The sequence below is a fragment of the Capsicum annuum genome, unplaced genomic scaffold, assembly GCF_002878395.1.
Source record: "Capsicum annuum cultivar UCD-10X-F1 unplaced genomic scaffold, UCD10Xv1.1 ctg4190, whole genome shotgun sequence".
Lineage (NCBI taxonomy): Eukaryota > Viridiplantae > Streptophyta > Magnoliopsida > Solanales > Solanaceae > Capsicum > Capsicum annuum.
This window is the reverse complement of record NW_025849264.1, coordinates 13,449-29,199: the sequence shown is the minus strand read 5'-3', so window position 1 is coordinate 29,199 and position 15,751 is coordinate 13,449. Positions and strand designations below refer to the sequence as shown.

General features: G+C 45.6%; 2 pseudogenes; both read left to right on the top strand.

Moving 5' to 3' along the window:
- Positions 1-3,596: 3,596 nt before the first annotated feature.
- LOC124891869 lies at positions 3,597-5,077 on the top strand (annotated as a pseudogene).
- Positions 5,078-6,782: 1,705 nt separating this feature from the next.
- LOC107872250 lies at positions 6,783-7,291 on the top strand (annotated as a pseudogene).
- The last annotated feature ends 8,460 nt before the right edge of the window (positions 7,292-15,751 follow it).

Here is a 15,751-nt window from a genome sequence, read left to right as displayed (position 1 = left end):
GCTATAGCCTATGGTTTTGGGGGTTGGCCTGGGTTTCGAGCGTTCTGTGTGTCGAAGAATGGTCCGTTTAAATTTTCATGGCTATTTGGGTCGACAAACGAGCAAAACAACGTGAACAGGGCATTTTCCAGCAAAATCGGTGTGCTATATAGCCCATGGTTTTGGGGGAGGGCCCAGGGTTCGAGCGTGCTATGGATCAAAAATCTATCGGGGCATTCTAGGGAGGTTACGTATCATACCAATATGGTTTATTTAATTTTTTGTGGCCATTTGGGTGGACAAATTGGTGAAACGGCGCAACGGGACATCTTCAGGCTAAATCGATATGCTATAGCCCACGGTCTTGGGAGTAGGCCCGCGGTCTGGGCATTTTGTGGCCCAAAAGTCAATCGGCGCGTACCAGGGAGTTTGGGGATTGTCCTAGTTTTTTCCGTTTAATTTTTTGTGGCCATTTGGATGGACAAACGAGCGAAACAGCGTGAACGGGGCATTTTCGGGCCAAAGTGGTGTGCTATAGCCTACGGTTTTGGGGGTGGACTTGGGGTTTGGGCGTGCTGTTGGCCAAAAATTGACTGGGGCATTCCAGTGAGGTAGGGGATTATCCCAGTGTGTTCCATTTAATTCTTCGTGGCCATTTAGGAGGAAAAACGGGTGAAACAGCGCGAACGGAGCATTTTTGATCCAAATCGGTGTGCTATAGCCCACGGTTTTGGGGGTAGGCCCAGGGTTCGGGCGTGTTGTGGGCAAAAAATTGCTTGGGGCATGCCAGGGAGGTTGGGGATCATCCCAGAATGATCCGTTTAATTTTTCGTGGCCAGTTGGGTGGATAAATGGGCAAAATGGAGCGAATGAGGCATTTTTGGGCCAATTCGGTGTGCTATAGCCCACGGTTTTGGGGGTGGGTCCGGGGTCTGAGCGTTCTGTAGGCTGAAAATCAATTGAGACATGCCAGGGAGGTTGGGGATCATCCCAGTATGGTCCATTTAATTTTTTGTGGCCATTTGGGTGGATAAATGGGCAAAACGCCATGAATGGGGCATTTTTAAGCCAAATCAGTGTTCTATTGCCCACGGTTTTGAGCGTGGATCCGGGTTTGGGGCGTACAGTTGGCCAAAATTGACTGAGGCATGCCTGAGTTATAGGAGATTGGCCTAGTATGGTCCATTTAATTTTTCGTGGCCATTTGGATGGACAAACGGGGAAAACAGCGTGAATGGAGAATTTTTGGGCCAAATCGTTGTGCTATAAACTATGATTTTGGGGGTGGGCTTGGGTTTCGTGCGTTTTGTGGGTCTAAAATCAATTGGGGCATGTAAGAGAGGTTGGATAACATCCAAGTGTGGTCCGTTTAAATTTTCATGGCCATTTGGGTGGACAAACGAGTAAAATGACGTGTATGGGGATTTTTTGAGAAAAATCGGTATGCTATAGCCCATAGTTTTGGGGGTGGACCTAGGATTCGAGCATGCTATGGATCAAAAATTGACCAGGGCATTTTAGGGAGATTGGGTATCGTCCCAGAGTGGTTCGTTTAAATTTTTGTGGCAATTTGGGTGGACAAACGGCAAAACGGCATGAATGAGGCATTTTTAGGCCAAATTGGTTTGCTATAGCCCTCCATTTTGGGAGTGGGCTCCGGTTCTGAGCATTCTGTGGACAAAAAATCAACCGAGCCAAGCCAGGGAGGTTGGGGATCATCCCAGTGTGGTTTGTTTATATTTTATGGCCATTTGGGTGGACAAACAGGTGAAACGGCGCAAACGGGGCATATGGGTCACAAACGAGAAAGGCAGGTTCCTTTCCTTACTAGATCCTCTGTCACTTAGACTTCCTTAGAATACTATCAATTCTCAGTCAGTTACCAGATTCTAAATATGAGAAGATTTTAAGGCTTCTATTCTAGTCGATAAGGATCTGAATCAATGGGTGTTTGGATGATCAACCTAGGCTTTTTTTTTTACTTCTATGTCTCATGACGGGAGTGCTAGAGCCATAAAATGCAATCTTTAGTCATGCAATGAGAAAGATTGACCAATCTCATCACATGCTATTTCATATGAATATGCCCTCTAACTTGAACTTCCTGACTTCCCAAGGTTTCCACTGCTTAACTAGACTTCTCATTTATCGAAAGTTAGGGCTAAGAGTTTTCATGAGTTAACTCTGGCTTATCTACTAAAGGTTGTAACTTTGAACTCAACTCTAAAGGAAGTGACTTCAGGGTTGGAACATCAGAGCAGAGGCGGGCATAGAATCCATAAGTGTTTGGATTGAATCCCTTGGGACTTGAAACTGAATCTTAGTCTGCACGAATGAAGACTGGTTTGTATCTTTCCTACCTTATCTTACCTTATATGAAGTTGGACGGGATTTCTAAGTCGAATGACTGATCTCCGGACTCTTTACGGCTCTCAATCTCAATACTAGCTGGGGTTCAAAATGCCTTGACTCCGGTCTTGAAGAAACTTTTTTGAGCAAGATACGGGCTTTAGAAGCAGGGATTAGGAATGGGCTTCTCTTTCCTGACTATGTTCCCCCAGAACAAGAGATGGGAGATTATCTAATTGCTTCTTTAAGACTGACAGTTAGGTCTAAGGTCGTGTTAACTAAATATCATGACTTCTGTCTTTCCTAACTAAATAGAGGAAGCTAAAATTTTGACCTGCTTCCTACTTCGAAAAGGTCTAGTCTGATCTTCCCAACTGGTACCTTTGTAGGGGCTTACTTTAGCGAAGAATTGAAGTTTTCTGTAAAACTGGGGTACACTGTGCTCCCATTAAAAGGATACCTCTTTGAGAAGGGCTCATCCCAGAAGTTTTTCCTAGAGGTGAAAGGGGAAGGGCATTGGTACTTATGCAGGGTCGGGTTAAATGAGTTCCGCGGGTAAGCAATTCGGTGCAAGCTCCAGCTGATGCCATTGATGTAAGAAAGATATCTAGAATAGATCGAGCTAAATGTTGAATCATAAGTAGAAGGGATAGTGCTTTATTTTCTCTTTATAGGTCTACTTCTTTCACTACTTATGCCTTATAGCGTAGCAATAAAAATAGCTTCTTCCGGGACCGGAACATGGAGACCAAAAAGTTTTGACTTACCGCCACACCTTGCTTTTCCTTCATTACTATTACGTTCTGTTCTTACATCGTAAAAGTAAGGGTTAAGCTATAGAACTAGATACGTAAGAGAAAGAGAGGAGAGCAGAACTTTACTTCTCTGCTGAGGCATAAGCAATAGCAAACAATCTTTAAAGTTGTAGTTTAAGTGGCCCACTGTCTAACATCTTTCATATCTTGTTCGTGTTTGTTGCCAAGGTAGATCTTTTTCTTTGCCTTGAAAGATATTGCATATAAAGAGATAGATATCCAGTCCTCTTAAGCGGTCAAGAGTATTATGTAAAAAGGACCAAGGAGGATCCTATCCGTCAGGAGAAGGAGGATAAGTAGGAGCTAGCCTTAGGGGAGAAATCAAAGCAAAGAAATTCATTCATGCCACGATGATCTATATGAAAGGGCAGTTTTGTTGATGCATTCTTCTTGAGAATGAAGACGAAGAGAGATCTTCTTTTTAATAGGAACATTTGTTCACGTAGATCTTCTATGAGACAAAGGAGAGCACTTAGACAATTCTCTTTGAGTATAGGAAAGTCTGCTGGTAGGAATTCCTCAGGGCGTATTACGATTTTTCACTAAGGGGGTGGATCGAAGCGATTGCAGTAAAGAATTGATCTGAAATGAAAGACTGAGTCTATAGGCATTGTAGAAAGAATAGAACATGAGCCTAACTGCTTTTCTCGGATTGCTTTGGTACGATGGTTCCCCCGGGGGGTCCACCAATGCAACACGATAGAAGAGTTCACTCCGCCGCGTAAGCTCCTAGAATCAAAATCAACCATGACTACCATCTGCGGTCCATTTTCGTTCTCTTCCCTGCCTGGGAAGGTGGGTCAAAAAAGGGTAGTATACTTCTCTCATGGGCGGATAGCCACTTATGTAGTGGTCGTCCTTCCTACTAGAATGTCTTTTTGGTTGAAGAGCCCCTTTTTTACTAGTTAGGATGCAAGAAGCAAAGAAACTTGCGTGAAGGACATTTTCTTCTCTGCCCTCTCCTCTCCAAAGGCCAAGGGATAGACTGCATTCCTTTCCTTCAGTAGCTCTTTTGGTTTCCCAAGGATAGCGGTAGCTGAAGCAAAGCCCTTTTTCTTCTCTCCGTGAATGAGAAAGAAAGTCAAGAAAAAACACGTTCTCTCTTTGCGAGATTCGAAAGTAGAGAACGCATAGCATTCTATGGGTACATAGGATCAAACGTAAAGCAGCTCTCTCTTGGCAGAGTTTTAGGTGGCAAGAGACTTTAGGGCTTGTTGGAGCTTTTGAGCGTAAAAAATTGAATCCGAAGATGGATCAAGGTAGCTTTCCTACCAAGACGATAGGCGAAGGACTGAAAGATGGAACGTGTAAAGTAGATCATGCACCTGTCGTGTGACCCGTTGGTCCTAAGTAATGTCTTACGCGAAGCAACCCACAACAAAAAGGCTTCCCTTTTTTATGTTAGAGGAGCACTAAAATACAACTTTGATCAGATACGAGTATCAAATCCCTCTGCTAAGATGTCCAGCGGATTCCTGGGCCTTGACGAATGGCCGACCACCTTTTACGTTAGAAGAGCAAAAGGCCCAGGGCATAGCAGGATGACCTAATGTGAATGAGTGTAAGCCTCGTTCCCCGAACACAATTGGTAATGACCACACTAGGTGCTACCATGGTAGCAAGAGAGGCCAAGCAGTGACAATTGAGAGGTTGTCACTGAGAATTCCTAGTCACACGAGAAAAGAGGTCAAATGGCAAGGCAAAGCCATACGCCCGTTTGTCTCCTCGCGGAGTATAGCTCACATCCAAACATCTGATTGAGGAACAGGGAAACATCCATGAACCTCCAACAAAAAAGGAAGGCCTGCCAGACCGTATGCCCATGGGTACAGGATTCTTTGAAAAAGCGCGGGATGACTCGGAGACCTGGGACCATGACTTAATAATGAATGAAGGGAAGCTCTTCGAGCTTTCTCCGCCAACAGATTATGTAGTGGTCGGCCTTATAAAGTTCGCTAAGCCTCGCTTACCTCTTCTTTTCACTTATGTTGTGTAAAATAGTCCTGGTATTCTATAAGTGACTTGATCGAGTCTACAATGTTTTTCTTTTCTTGTAGTCGCCTGTAATGCCTCCCTTTATTTGCTTGCCTCCTTTCAGCTCAGAATGACTAATGCCTATTATTTAGTTCTAGAAGCCAACCGCCATAAGCTCACCCTTCGGGTCTCTCTTCCAGCGCAGGAGACCAAGCATTCTGCCAGACGTCCTGGCCTGGGAGCCCCGTTTGCCTTTGGTAATTCAATAGATCTTCACAAATAAAAAGCGCTACTTCAGCCTTAACTACAACTACATTACGCAATCCCCACCGATACCTACCTATAGAGTCAAATTCAAATAAAAAAAAAGTGACGGCGACTTTCTAGGTTTATGGATTCAGTCAGCTAAACTCCATCAAACTCCTCAATCAATATCAACAAGATGTTGTGACCGCTTAGGCTTGGTTTACTTTGGTTTGAATGTAAACTAAAATAAGTTCCGTTTACAAAGGGAACCGAAGGTTTCCTTGTTTAGTAGTACGAAAGTAGTTTTACTATTAAGATGTTTAATATTAATATGAAAATAATACATATTAATACAATAATTAATATATTAATACAATAATACATATTAATACAATATATGTTGTATTGTAGTGGTAGAACAGAATGTCGTTCGCCCTTACTTTGACTTTCTGAGAAGGACTTAAGTAGATAAGTTTCCAAATGTGAACACCCCCTGTCCTTTATAGTATAGTCAAAGGGCTTCTAAGAAAAGTAAGGAAAAAGGCATTCGAAAGGCCGACTACTATCTCATAGCTATAGCGAAGCCAAGACGCCGTATATAGGCGAAGGGACTAAACCCCGACGAAGGCCTATGCTACAGTAAGCAAAAAAATAGGTTGAGGTTATGAAGTCACTTAGCCATATACTATACAAAGGGAAAGGCGTCGGTACGGAGTCACGTCAGCTATGGATATAGACTAGGCTATAAGGAACAGAGTCTTAAACTATGGACCGAGACTACACTAAGGAACAAGGAAGCTTGACTGAGAAAAGAAGTCAAGGAACGAAGCAGCTTCTCTAATAGCCCCGTTGAATAGAATAGGCGGGCGAAGGCTTTTTGAAAAAGTCTTTTTTCTCTTGTAAATGCATTTTTTCTATTTAGAGAGAGGGGGATTCAAGTTCTTAGGAAGAGCCGTATGAGACAACTCACGTATGGTTCGAGAGCCGATCCCCTGCGCAGGGGCTTAGGTCAACACTTATATAATAGACAATCATCAATTGAAGGTGGGAAAGATGGTGATGAATTGCAATTGGTATAAATCTTCGACTAGCGACTTATTGCGGCCTGCCCAAAATGCCCATACAGACTAAGACCTTATTCACACAATAAAGAAAGGCCGAGTGGAAGGGGGTAGTCAATTGGTTGATTCTTTGCCATGCGCTTTGCTTTGCTTTATTTTTTAGAAGAAAGAGACCAAATGAGAGTGAAAGGAAAGGTCAAGTGATAGAAAGGATAGTCCCTCGCGCAAACTACTACTACTAGAAAATGGTGAGACCATTAGTGAAAGAAGGACTAAGGATGATCCTATCCATCAGGAGAATGAGGAGTAGGAGGAGTCAGTTTTCTTTGAAGATCGAGGAAGGTAGTGTCGGACAATTATGCCATTCGGAAAAAGTCTTCTAATGAAGAAAATCCTATTACGAGGAAGTGGGGAGGAAAGATCTCCAGAGATTCTTATCTTATTCCATTCCAGTGGATCAACCAGTAACCAATGGCGAAAACTCAAAAATCCATGGTTTCCCGATAGAACCCTATTTCGCCCAAGTTATTTCGAAACCAGAAAAAAGAAGTGATTTTTCACATAGCTTGCTCATATTGCAAATCCCACTTGTATATCGTATTTGGCTGAAGAAGCATCGGACAGGTTGGAGTTCTTACCTTCTTGGGACTCCATGGACCATGATCTACTTTTATTATATGGTCAATACAGATCTACTTTAGTAGATAATATGGATGTAGAAAAAGAAACTAATTTGGATGAAATAGAAACATCTTTTTTCTATTTCTATTTACCCAGTTCATATCTTTGTTTCGTGCGTTCCTGGGAGGAATTCGATCTCGGAATACCACCTAAATAACTATGGCCAGAGAGTCAAATAGGTTGGGAAGAAAGAGTTTGAGGTCGGTTCGGAAGACATATATCTTGGTTTGTTCCACCACCACTAGAGATTGGACATATATATAATCTTTCTTCTAAAAAAGAGATTCTTATATATATATTTTTCAAATAGCTGCAAGACCAAAACTGAAAGCCCTTCTTTTATTGTTGTTCCTCCCAGATACATGGTTTACATACCCGGCTCAACATTCTTGAAAAATAATCAAATCGAGGGTTCAGAGGAGAATTGTCCATTCAATCTTATGAACTAATCGAGACCAAAATTGGAAAAAGAGATACGAATGGAGAGGAATAACCAATCGATAAAAGAACATGAAACCATTTTGTTTCAATAGAGGTATGAGAAATATTTGGGGACAATGAAGTAGGTGAAGTGATTGGATTTTGCGAGCTGTTCCAACCACTGCTGGATGTGATTCCAAGAGCCGAACGAGAATGAATACTACACAAATGAGTAAATACGAGGCTACCTAATGGAATGTTTAACCGATCCATTCTGGATCGACCAAATTGGTATGGAAGTTGAAACATGGGAAAACCACAAAAAACATGACTTATATAGCCCATGGTTTTGAGGTTGGGCCCACGGTCCGAGCGTGTTGTGGGCAAAAATTAGACCGAGGCACACCGGGGAGGTTGGGGATCATCCCAGTGTGGTCCGTTTAATATTTTATGGCCATGTGGGTGGACAAACGGGCAAAACGGCACAAACGGGGCATTTTTAGGCAAAATTTGTGTGCTATATCCCATGGTTTGGGGGGTGGGCCTACGGTTCAGGCATGCTGCGGGCCAAAAATCAATCGGGGCGTGCCAAGGAGGTTGGGGATCATCCCAATGTGGTCCATTTAATTTTTTGTGGCCATTTGGGAGGACAAACAGGAAAAACGGCGCGAATGAGGCATTGTTGGGCCAAATCAATGTGCTATAGCCTATGGTTTTGGGGGTAGGCCAAGGGTCCGGGCTTGCAGTGGGCCAAAAATTGATTGGGGCATGCTACGGAGGTTGGGGATCGTCCTAGTTTGGTCCGTTTTATTTTTTGTGGCTATTTGGGTGAACAAACAAGCAAAACGGAGCAAATAGGATATTTTTTAGCCAAATCGGTGTGCCATAGCCTACGGTTTTGGAGATGGGCCCAGGGTTGGTCCGTTTAATTTTTCGTGGATATTTAGGTGGACAAACAAGCGAAACGGCACGAACAGGCCATTTTTGAGCCTAATCGGTGTGCCATAGCCCATGATTTTCAATGTAGGCCCAGGGTCCAGGCATGCTGTGAGTCAAAAATCGATCGAGGCATGCTTGGGAGGTTGAGGATCATCCCTGTGTGGTTAGTTTAATTTTTCGTGGCTACTTGGGTGGACAAATAGGAAAAATAGCGCGAACGGGGCATTTTTAGGCCAAATCTGTGTGCCATAGCCTATAATTTCGATGGTGGGCCAGGGGTCCGAGTGTGCTGGGGGCCGAAAATTGACCAGGGCATAGCAGGGACGTTGGGGATCATCTCAGTGTGGTCCGTTTAATTTTTTGTGGTGATTTGAGTGGACAAACGGGCGAAATAGCACGAACGGAGCATTTTCGAACTAAATCGGTGTGCCGTAGCCCACGATTTTGAGAGTGGGCCCAAGGTACGGGCGTGCTGTGTGCTGAAAATCGACTGATGCATACCAGGGAGGTTTGGGAGCGTCCCATTGTAGCTCATTTAAATGTTCATGGAAATTTGGGCGAACAAATGGGCAAAACCCCGCAAACAGGGCATTTTCATACAAAATCAGTGTGCTATAGCCAACGATTTTGGGTATAGGCTTGGGGTCCTAGCATATTGTGGGCCAAAAATTGACTGAGGCATGCCAGGAAAGTTTGAGATCATCCCAGTATGGTCCATTAAAATTTTATGCCCATTTGTTTGGACAAACGGGTGAAACAGCGTGAATGGGGCATTTTCAGGCCTAATCGGTATGCTATAGCCCACGGTTTTGGGGGAGGGCCTGGGTTCCGGGCGTTCTACAGGTCAAAAATTTATTGGGGTATGCCAGAGATATTAGGGATCATCCAAGTGTGGTCCGTTTCAATTTTCGTGGTCATTTGGGAGGTTAAACAAGAGAAATGGCACGAATGGGGCATTTTTGGGCTAAATTTGTGTGCTATAGCCCACGATTTTAGGGGTGGGCTTGGGGTTCAGGCGTGCTGTGGGCCGAAAATCGACAGAAGCATGCTAGGGAGGTTGAGGATCATCCCAGTGTTGTCCGTTTAATTTTTCGTGGCCATTTGGGTGGACAAACGGGCAAAATGCCACGAATGGGGCTTTTTCGGGCCAACTCAATGTGCTATAGCCAATGATTTTGGGGATAGGCCCGGGTTCTGGGTATGCTGTGGGCCAAAAATTGACTGAGGCATATCAGGAAGGTTTGGGATCATCCTAGTATGGTCCATTAAATTTTTCGTGGCCATTTCGGTGGACAAACGGGTGAAACAACACAAATGGGGCATTTTTGGGCCTAATTGGTGTGATATAGCCCACGATTTTGGGGGTGGGCCTGGCCTCCGGGCGTATTGTGGGCTGAAAATCGATCGGGGCATGCCAGGGAGGTTGAGGATTATCCTAGAGTGGTCCGTTTAATTTTTTATGGCCATTTGGAAGGACAAATGGGTAAAACGGCGCAAACGGGGATTTTCAGGCCAAATCAGTGAACTATAGCCTGCAGTTTTGGGGGTGGGCCCAGGGTCCAAACGTGTTGTGGGCCAAAAATTGACCGAGGTATGTCAGAGAGGTTGGGGATAGTCCTAGTGTGGTCCATTTAATTTTTTGTGGCTATTTGGGTGGACAAACGGGAGAAATGCATGAACGGGGCATTTTTGGTCCAAATCGGTGTGCCATAACCCACGGTTTTGGAGTGGACCCAAAGTCTGGGCGTGTTGTAGACCAAAAATTGATTGGGGCATGCCAAGGAGGTTGGTGATCGTCTCAGTATGGTCTGTTTAATATTTTGTGGCTCTTTGGGTGGACAAACTGGAGAAACGGCACCAATCAGATATTTTTGGGCTAAATCGGTGTGTCACAACCCACTATTTCGGGGGTGGGCTCAGGGTCCGAGCGTGCTGTGGACCAAAAATCAACCAGGGCATGCCGGGGAGTTTGGGGATCATCTTATTGTAGTTTGTTTAATTTTTTATGGCCATTTGGGTGGACAAAGGAGCAAAACGGCACAAACGGGGCATTTTCATGCCAAATCGGTGTGCTATAGCCACATTTTGGGGGTGGTCCCAGGGTCCTAGAGTGTCCTTGGCCAAAAATGGACTAAGGCATGCCAAGGAGTTTGGGGATCGTCCCAGGGTGGTCCATTTAATTTTTTGTGGCCATTTGGTTTGACAAACGGGCGAAACATTGCGAACAGGACATTTTCAGGCCAAATCGGTTTACTATAGCCAACAGTTTGTGGGGTGGGCCCGGGTTCCAAGAGTGTTGTGGTCCAAAAATCGACCGAGGCATGACACGGAGGTTGGGGATCATTCCAGTGTGGTTCGTTTAATTTTTCACAGCTATTTGGGAGGACAAACGAGCGAAACGGTGTGAATGAGGCATTTTTAGGCCATATCAGTGTGCTATAGCCCACAGTTTTAGGGGTGGGCTCGAGGTTCGAGCGTGATGTAGGCCAAAAATTGACCGGGGTATCCTAGGGAGGTTGGGGATCATCTCAGTGTGGTTCGTTTAATTTTTTGTGGCCATTTGGGTAGTGAAACGCGTGAAACAGCAAGAACGGGTAATTTTTGGGCCAAATTAGTATGCCATAGCACATGATTTTGGGGGTAGGCTCGTGTCCGGGTGTGCTGTGGGCCAAAAATTAATCAGGGCATACCAGGAGGTTTGGGATCATCCCAGTATGGTATATTTAATTTTTAATGGCCATTTGGGTGGACAAACGAGCGAAATAGAATGAATGGATTATTTTTAGGCTAAATAGGTGTGCTATAGCCCAAAGTTTCGAGGGTGGGCCCGAAGTCCAGGCGTGTTGTAGGATGAAAATTGACTGGGGTGTGCCAGGGAGATTGGCTATTATGTCAGTATGGTCCGTTTAATTTTTCGTGGCTATTTGGTTGGACAAACGGACAAACGGCATGAACGGGGTGTTTTTAGGCCAAATTTGTGTGCCATAGCCAACAATTTCAGGGATGGGCCCGGGGTCCAAGCATACTGTGGGTCAAAAATTGACCGGGGCGTGCCAATAAGGTTGGGAACGTCCCAGTATGGTCCGTTTATTTTTTGTGGCAATTTGGTCAGACAAACGGACAAAACGGCATGAACGGGGCATTTTTGGGCAAAATCGGTGTGCTATTGCCCACGGTTTTGGGGGTGGGCCCGGGGTTCGATCGTACTGTGGGCTAAAAATTGATCGAGGCATGGTAGGGAGTTGGATCGGGCCAGTATGGTCCGTTTAATTTTGTGTGGCCAGTAAGGTGAAAAACGGGTGAAATGGCAGTAACAGCATATTTTCGGGCTAAATCGGTGTGCTATAGCCCACGATTTTGGGGGTGGGCCCAGGGTTCAGGCATGTTGTGGGCCAAAAATCGACCGAGGCATGCCAGGGAGGTTAGGGATTGGCCTGGTGTGGTTTGTTTAATTTTTCATGGCCATTTGGGTGGGCAAACAGGCGAACGGCGCGAATGGGTCATTTTTTGGCGAAATTGGTGTGCTATTACCCATGGTTTTGGGGATGGGTTCGGTGTGTTGTTGGCCGAAAATCAATCAGGGCATGCCAAGAAGGTTGGGGATCATCCCAGTATGGTTTGTTTATTTTTGTGGCCATTTAGGTGGACAAATGGGCGAAACAGCACAAATGGGCCATTTTTGAGCCAAATCGGTGTATCCCTAGGTTTTGGGGTTGGGCCCATGTCTAAATTGATCGGGGCATGGCAGGGAGGTTGGGGATTGCCCCAATATGGTCCTTTTAATTTTTTGTGGCCATTTGGGAGGACAAACAGGTGAAACAGTGCAAATGGGGCATTTTCTGGCCAAATCGATGTGCAATAGCCCACGGTTTTGGGGGTGGGATCGGGGTCCGGGCGTGCTGTTTGTCAAAAATTTACCGCGGCATGCCAGTGAGGTTGGGGATTGTCTCAGTGTGGTTCATTTAATTTTTCATGGCCATTTAGGAGGATAAACAGGCAAAACAATGCGAACGGGCCATTTTCGGGAAAATAGGTGTGCTATTGCCCACGGTTTTAGGGGTGGGCTCAGGGTCTGGGAGTGCTGTAGGCCAAAAATCGGCCGGGGCATGCTAGGGAGTTTGGGGATCGTCCCAGTGTGCTCTGTTTTATTTTTTGTGGCCAGTTGGATGGACAAGCCGGTAAAACGGCATGAACGGGGCATTTTTGGGCCAAATCAGTGTGCCATAGCCTATGGTTTTAGGGGTGGACCCAGGGTTCGGGCGTGCTGTGCGCCGAAAATCGATCTTGGCATGCCAGGAAGTTTGTGGATCATCTTATTGTGGTCCATTTAATTTTTCGTGGCTAAGGTGAACAAATGCGCGAAACAGCATGAACGGTGCATTTTTTGGCTAAATTGGTGTGCTATAGCCCACGATTTTGGGGGTGGGCCCGGGGTCCAGGCGTGCTTTTGGTCGAAAATCGATCGGGGCATGCCAAGGAAGTTGGGAATCATCCCAGTGTGGCGCGTTTAATTTTTTTGGCCATTTGGGTTGACAAAAGGGTGAAACAGCGCGAACGGGGCATTTTTCGGCCAATTCGGTGTGCCATAGCCCATGGTTTCAGGGGTAAGCCTGAGGTCCAAATGTGTTGTGTGCTTAAAATTGATCAGGGTGTGCCAGGGAGGTTGGGGATCATCCCAGTGTGGTCCGTTTAATTTTTTGTGACCATTCGGGTGGACAAATGGGAGAAACAGGTTGAACAAGGCATTTTCGAGCCAAATCGGTGTGCTATAGCCAACGGTTTTGGGGGTGATCCCGGGGTATGGGCGTGCAGTGGGCCAAAAATTAACCGGACCTTCCCATGGAGTTTGGGGATCGTCCTAATATGGTTCGTTTAATTTTTCATGGCTATTTGGATGGACAAACGAATAAAACAGCGCGAATGGGGCATTTTTGGGCCAAATTAGAGTGCTATTTCCTACGGTTTTGGGGGTGGGCCCAGGCTTCGGGTGTGCTGTGGTCCAAAAGTTGACTGGGGCATGCCAGTGAAGTTGGAGATCATCTTTGTGTGGTCAGTATAATTTTTCGTGGCTATTTGGGTGGATAAACGGGCGAAACGATGTGAACGGGATATTTTCAGGTCAAATCGGTGTGCTATAGCCGATGGTTGCGGGGGTGGGCCTGGGGTCCAAATGTATTGTAGGATGAAAATTGATCGAGGTATGCCAAAAAGGTTGGGGATCATCCCAATGTGGTCCGTTTAATTTTTTTTGGCCATTTGGGTAGACAAATGGGCGAAACGGTGTGAACGGGGCATTTTCGGGCAAAATCAGTGTGCTATAGTCCATGGTTTCATGGGTGGGCCAGGGGTCTAAATTGAATGGGGCATGATAGGGAGGTTGGGGATCATCCCAGTGTGGTCCATTTAATTTTATCGTGGCCATTTGAGTGGACAACGGGCAAAACGGTGCAAACGGGGCATTTTTGGGAAAAATTGGTGTGCTATAGCCCATGGTTTCGGGGGTGGGCTCTAGGTCTAAATCAATCGGGGCATGCCAGGGAGGTTGCGGATCATCTCAATGTGGTCTTTTTAATTTATCGTGGCCAATTAGGTGGTCAAACGGATGTAACGGTGTGAACAGGCATTTTTGATCCAAATCCATGTGCTATAGCCCATAGTTTCGAGGGTGGGCTTGGGGTCCGGGAATGCTATGGGACAAAAATTGATCGTGGAGTGCAAGGGAGGTTGGGAATTATCCTAGTATGTTCCGTTTAATTTTTTGTGGTAATTTGGGAGGATAAACGGGTGGAACAGTACGAACGACTCATTTTCAGGCTAAATTGGTGTGTCATAGCCCACGGTTTCAAGGGTGGGATCGGGTTCTGGGCGTGCTATGGGCCAAAAATTAATCGGGGAATGCTAGGGATTTTTGGGATCATCCCAGTATTGTCCAACTTATTTTTCGTGGCCATTTGGGTAGTCAAATGGGCGAAACAGCGCGAACGAGGAATTTAAGCCAAATCGGTGTGCCATAACCTACTGTTTTAGGGGTGGATCCAGGGTCCGAGCGTGCTGTGGTCTGAAAATCGATCAGGCCATGCCAGGGAGGTTGGAGATCATCCCAATATGATTCATTTAATTTTTTGAGGCCATTTGGGTTGATACACGAGCGAAACGGTGCGAACAGGGCATTTTCAAGATAAATCGGTGTGCTATAGCCCATGATTGAGTGGGTGGGCCTGGGGTTCAGGCGTGCTGTGGGCTAAAAATCGATTTGGACATGCCTAGGAGATTGATATTGACCTAGTATGATCCGTTTAATTTTTTGTTGCTATTTGGGTAGACAAACGGGCGAAACGATGAAAACGGAGCATTTTCGAGCCAAATCGGTGTGCCATAGCCCATGATTTTGGGGGTGGGCCCATGGTCCGGGTATGCTGTAGGACAAAAATTAACCGAGGTGTGCCAGAGAGATTGGGGATCATCCCAGTGTGGTCTGTTTAATTTTTCATGGCCATTTGGGTGGACGAACAGGCAAAATACCGTGAACGGGGCAATCTGTGTTTCATAGCCCACAGTTTTGGGGGTGGGCCCGGTGTTGGAGTATATTATGGGCTGAAAATCAACCGGGGTGTGCCAGGGAGGTTAAGGATCATCCCAATATGGTCCTTTTAATTTTTTGTGGCCATTTGGGTAGACAAACGGGAGAAACGTGGCGAATGGGGCATCTTCGATCCAAATCGATATGCCATAGCCCACGATTTTGGTTGTGGACCCAAGGTCCGAGCATGTTGTGGGTCTAAAATTGACCGGGGCATGCCAGGGAGGTTGGGGTTCATCCCTGTGTGGTCCTTTTAATTTTTCATGGCTATTTGGGAGGAGAAACTAGCAAAACTGCATGAACGGGGCATTTTTGAGCCAAATCAGTGTGCTATAGCCCACGGTTTTGGGGGTTGGGGGCCAAAAATCCAACGGGGCATACTAGGGAGGTTGGGGATCATCCCAGTGTGTTCCATTTTATATTTCAAGGCTATGGATAAACAAACAAATGAAAAGACATGAAAATCGGTGTGCCATAGCCTATAATTTTAGGGGTGGGCCCGCATCCAGGCATTCTGTTCAATGAAAATCGACCGGGGCATGTCAATGAGGTTGAAAATCATTCCAGTGTGGTCCGTTTAATTTTTTGTTGCCATTTGGGTGAAAAAATGGGACAAACAGCGCAAAAGGGGCAATTTCAGGCTAATTCGGTGTGCCATAGCCCATAGTTTTGGGGGTGAGCCCAGCGTCCGAATGTGTTGTGTGCCG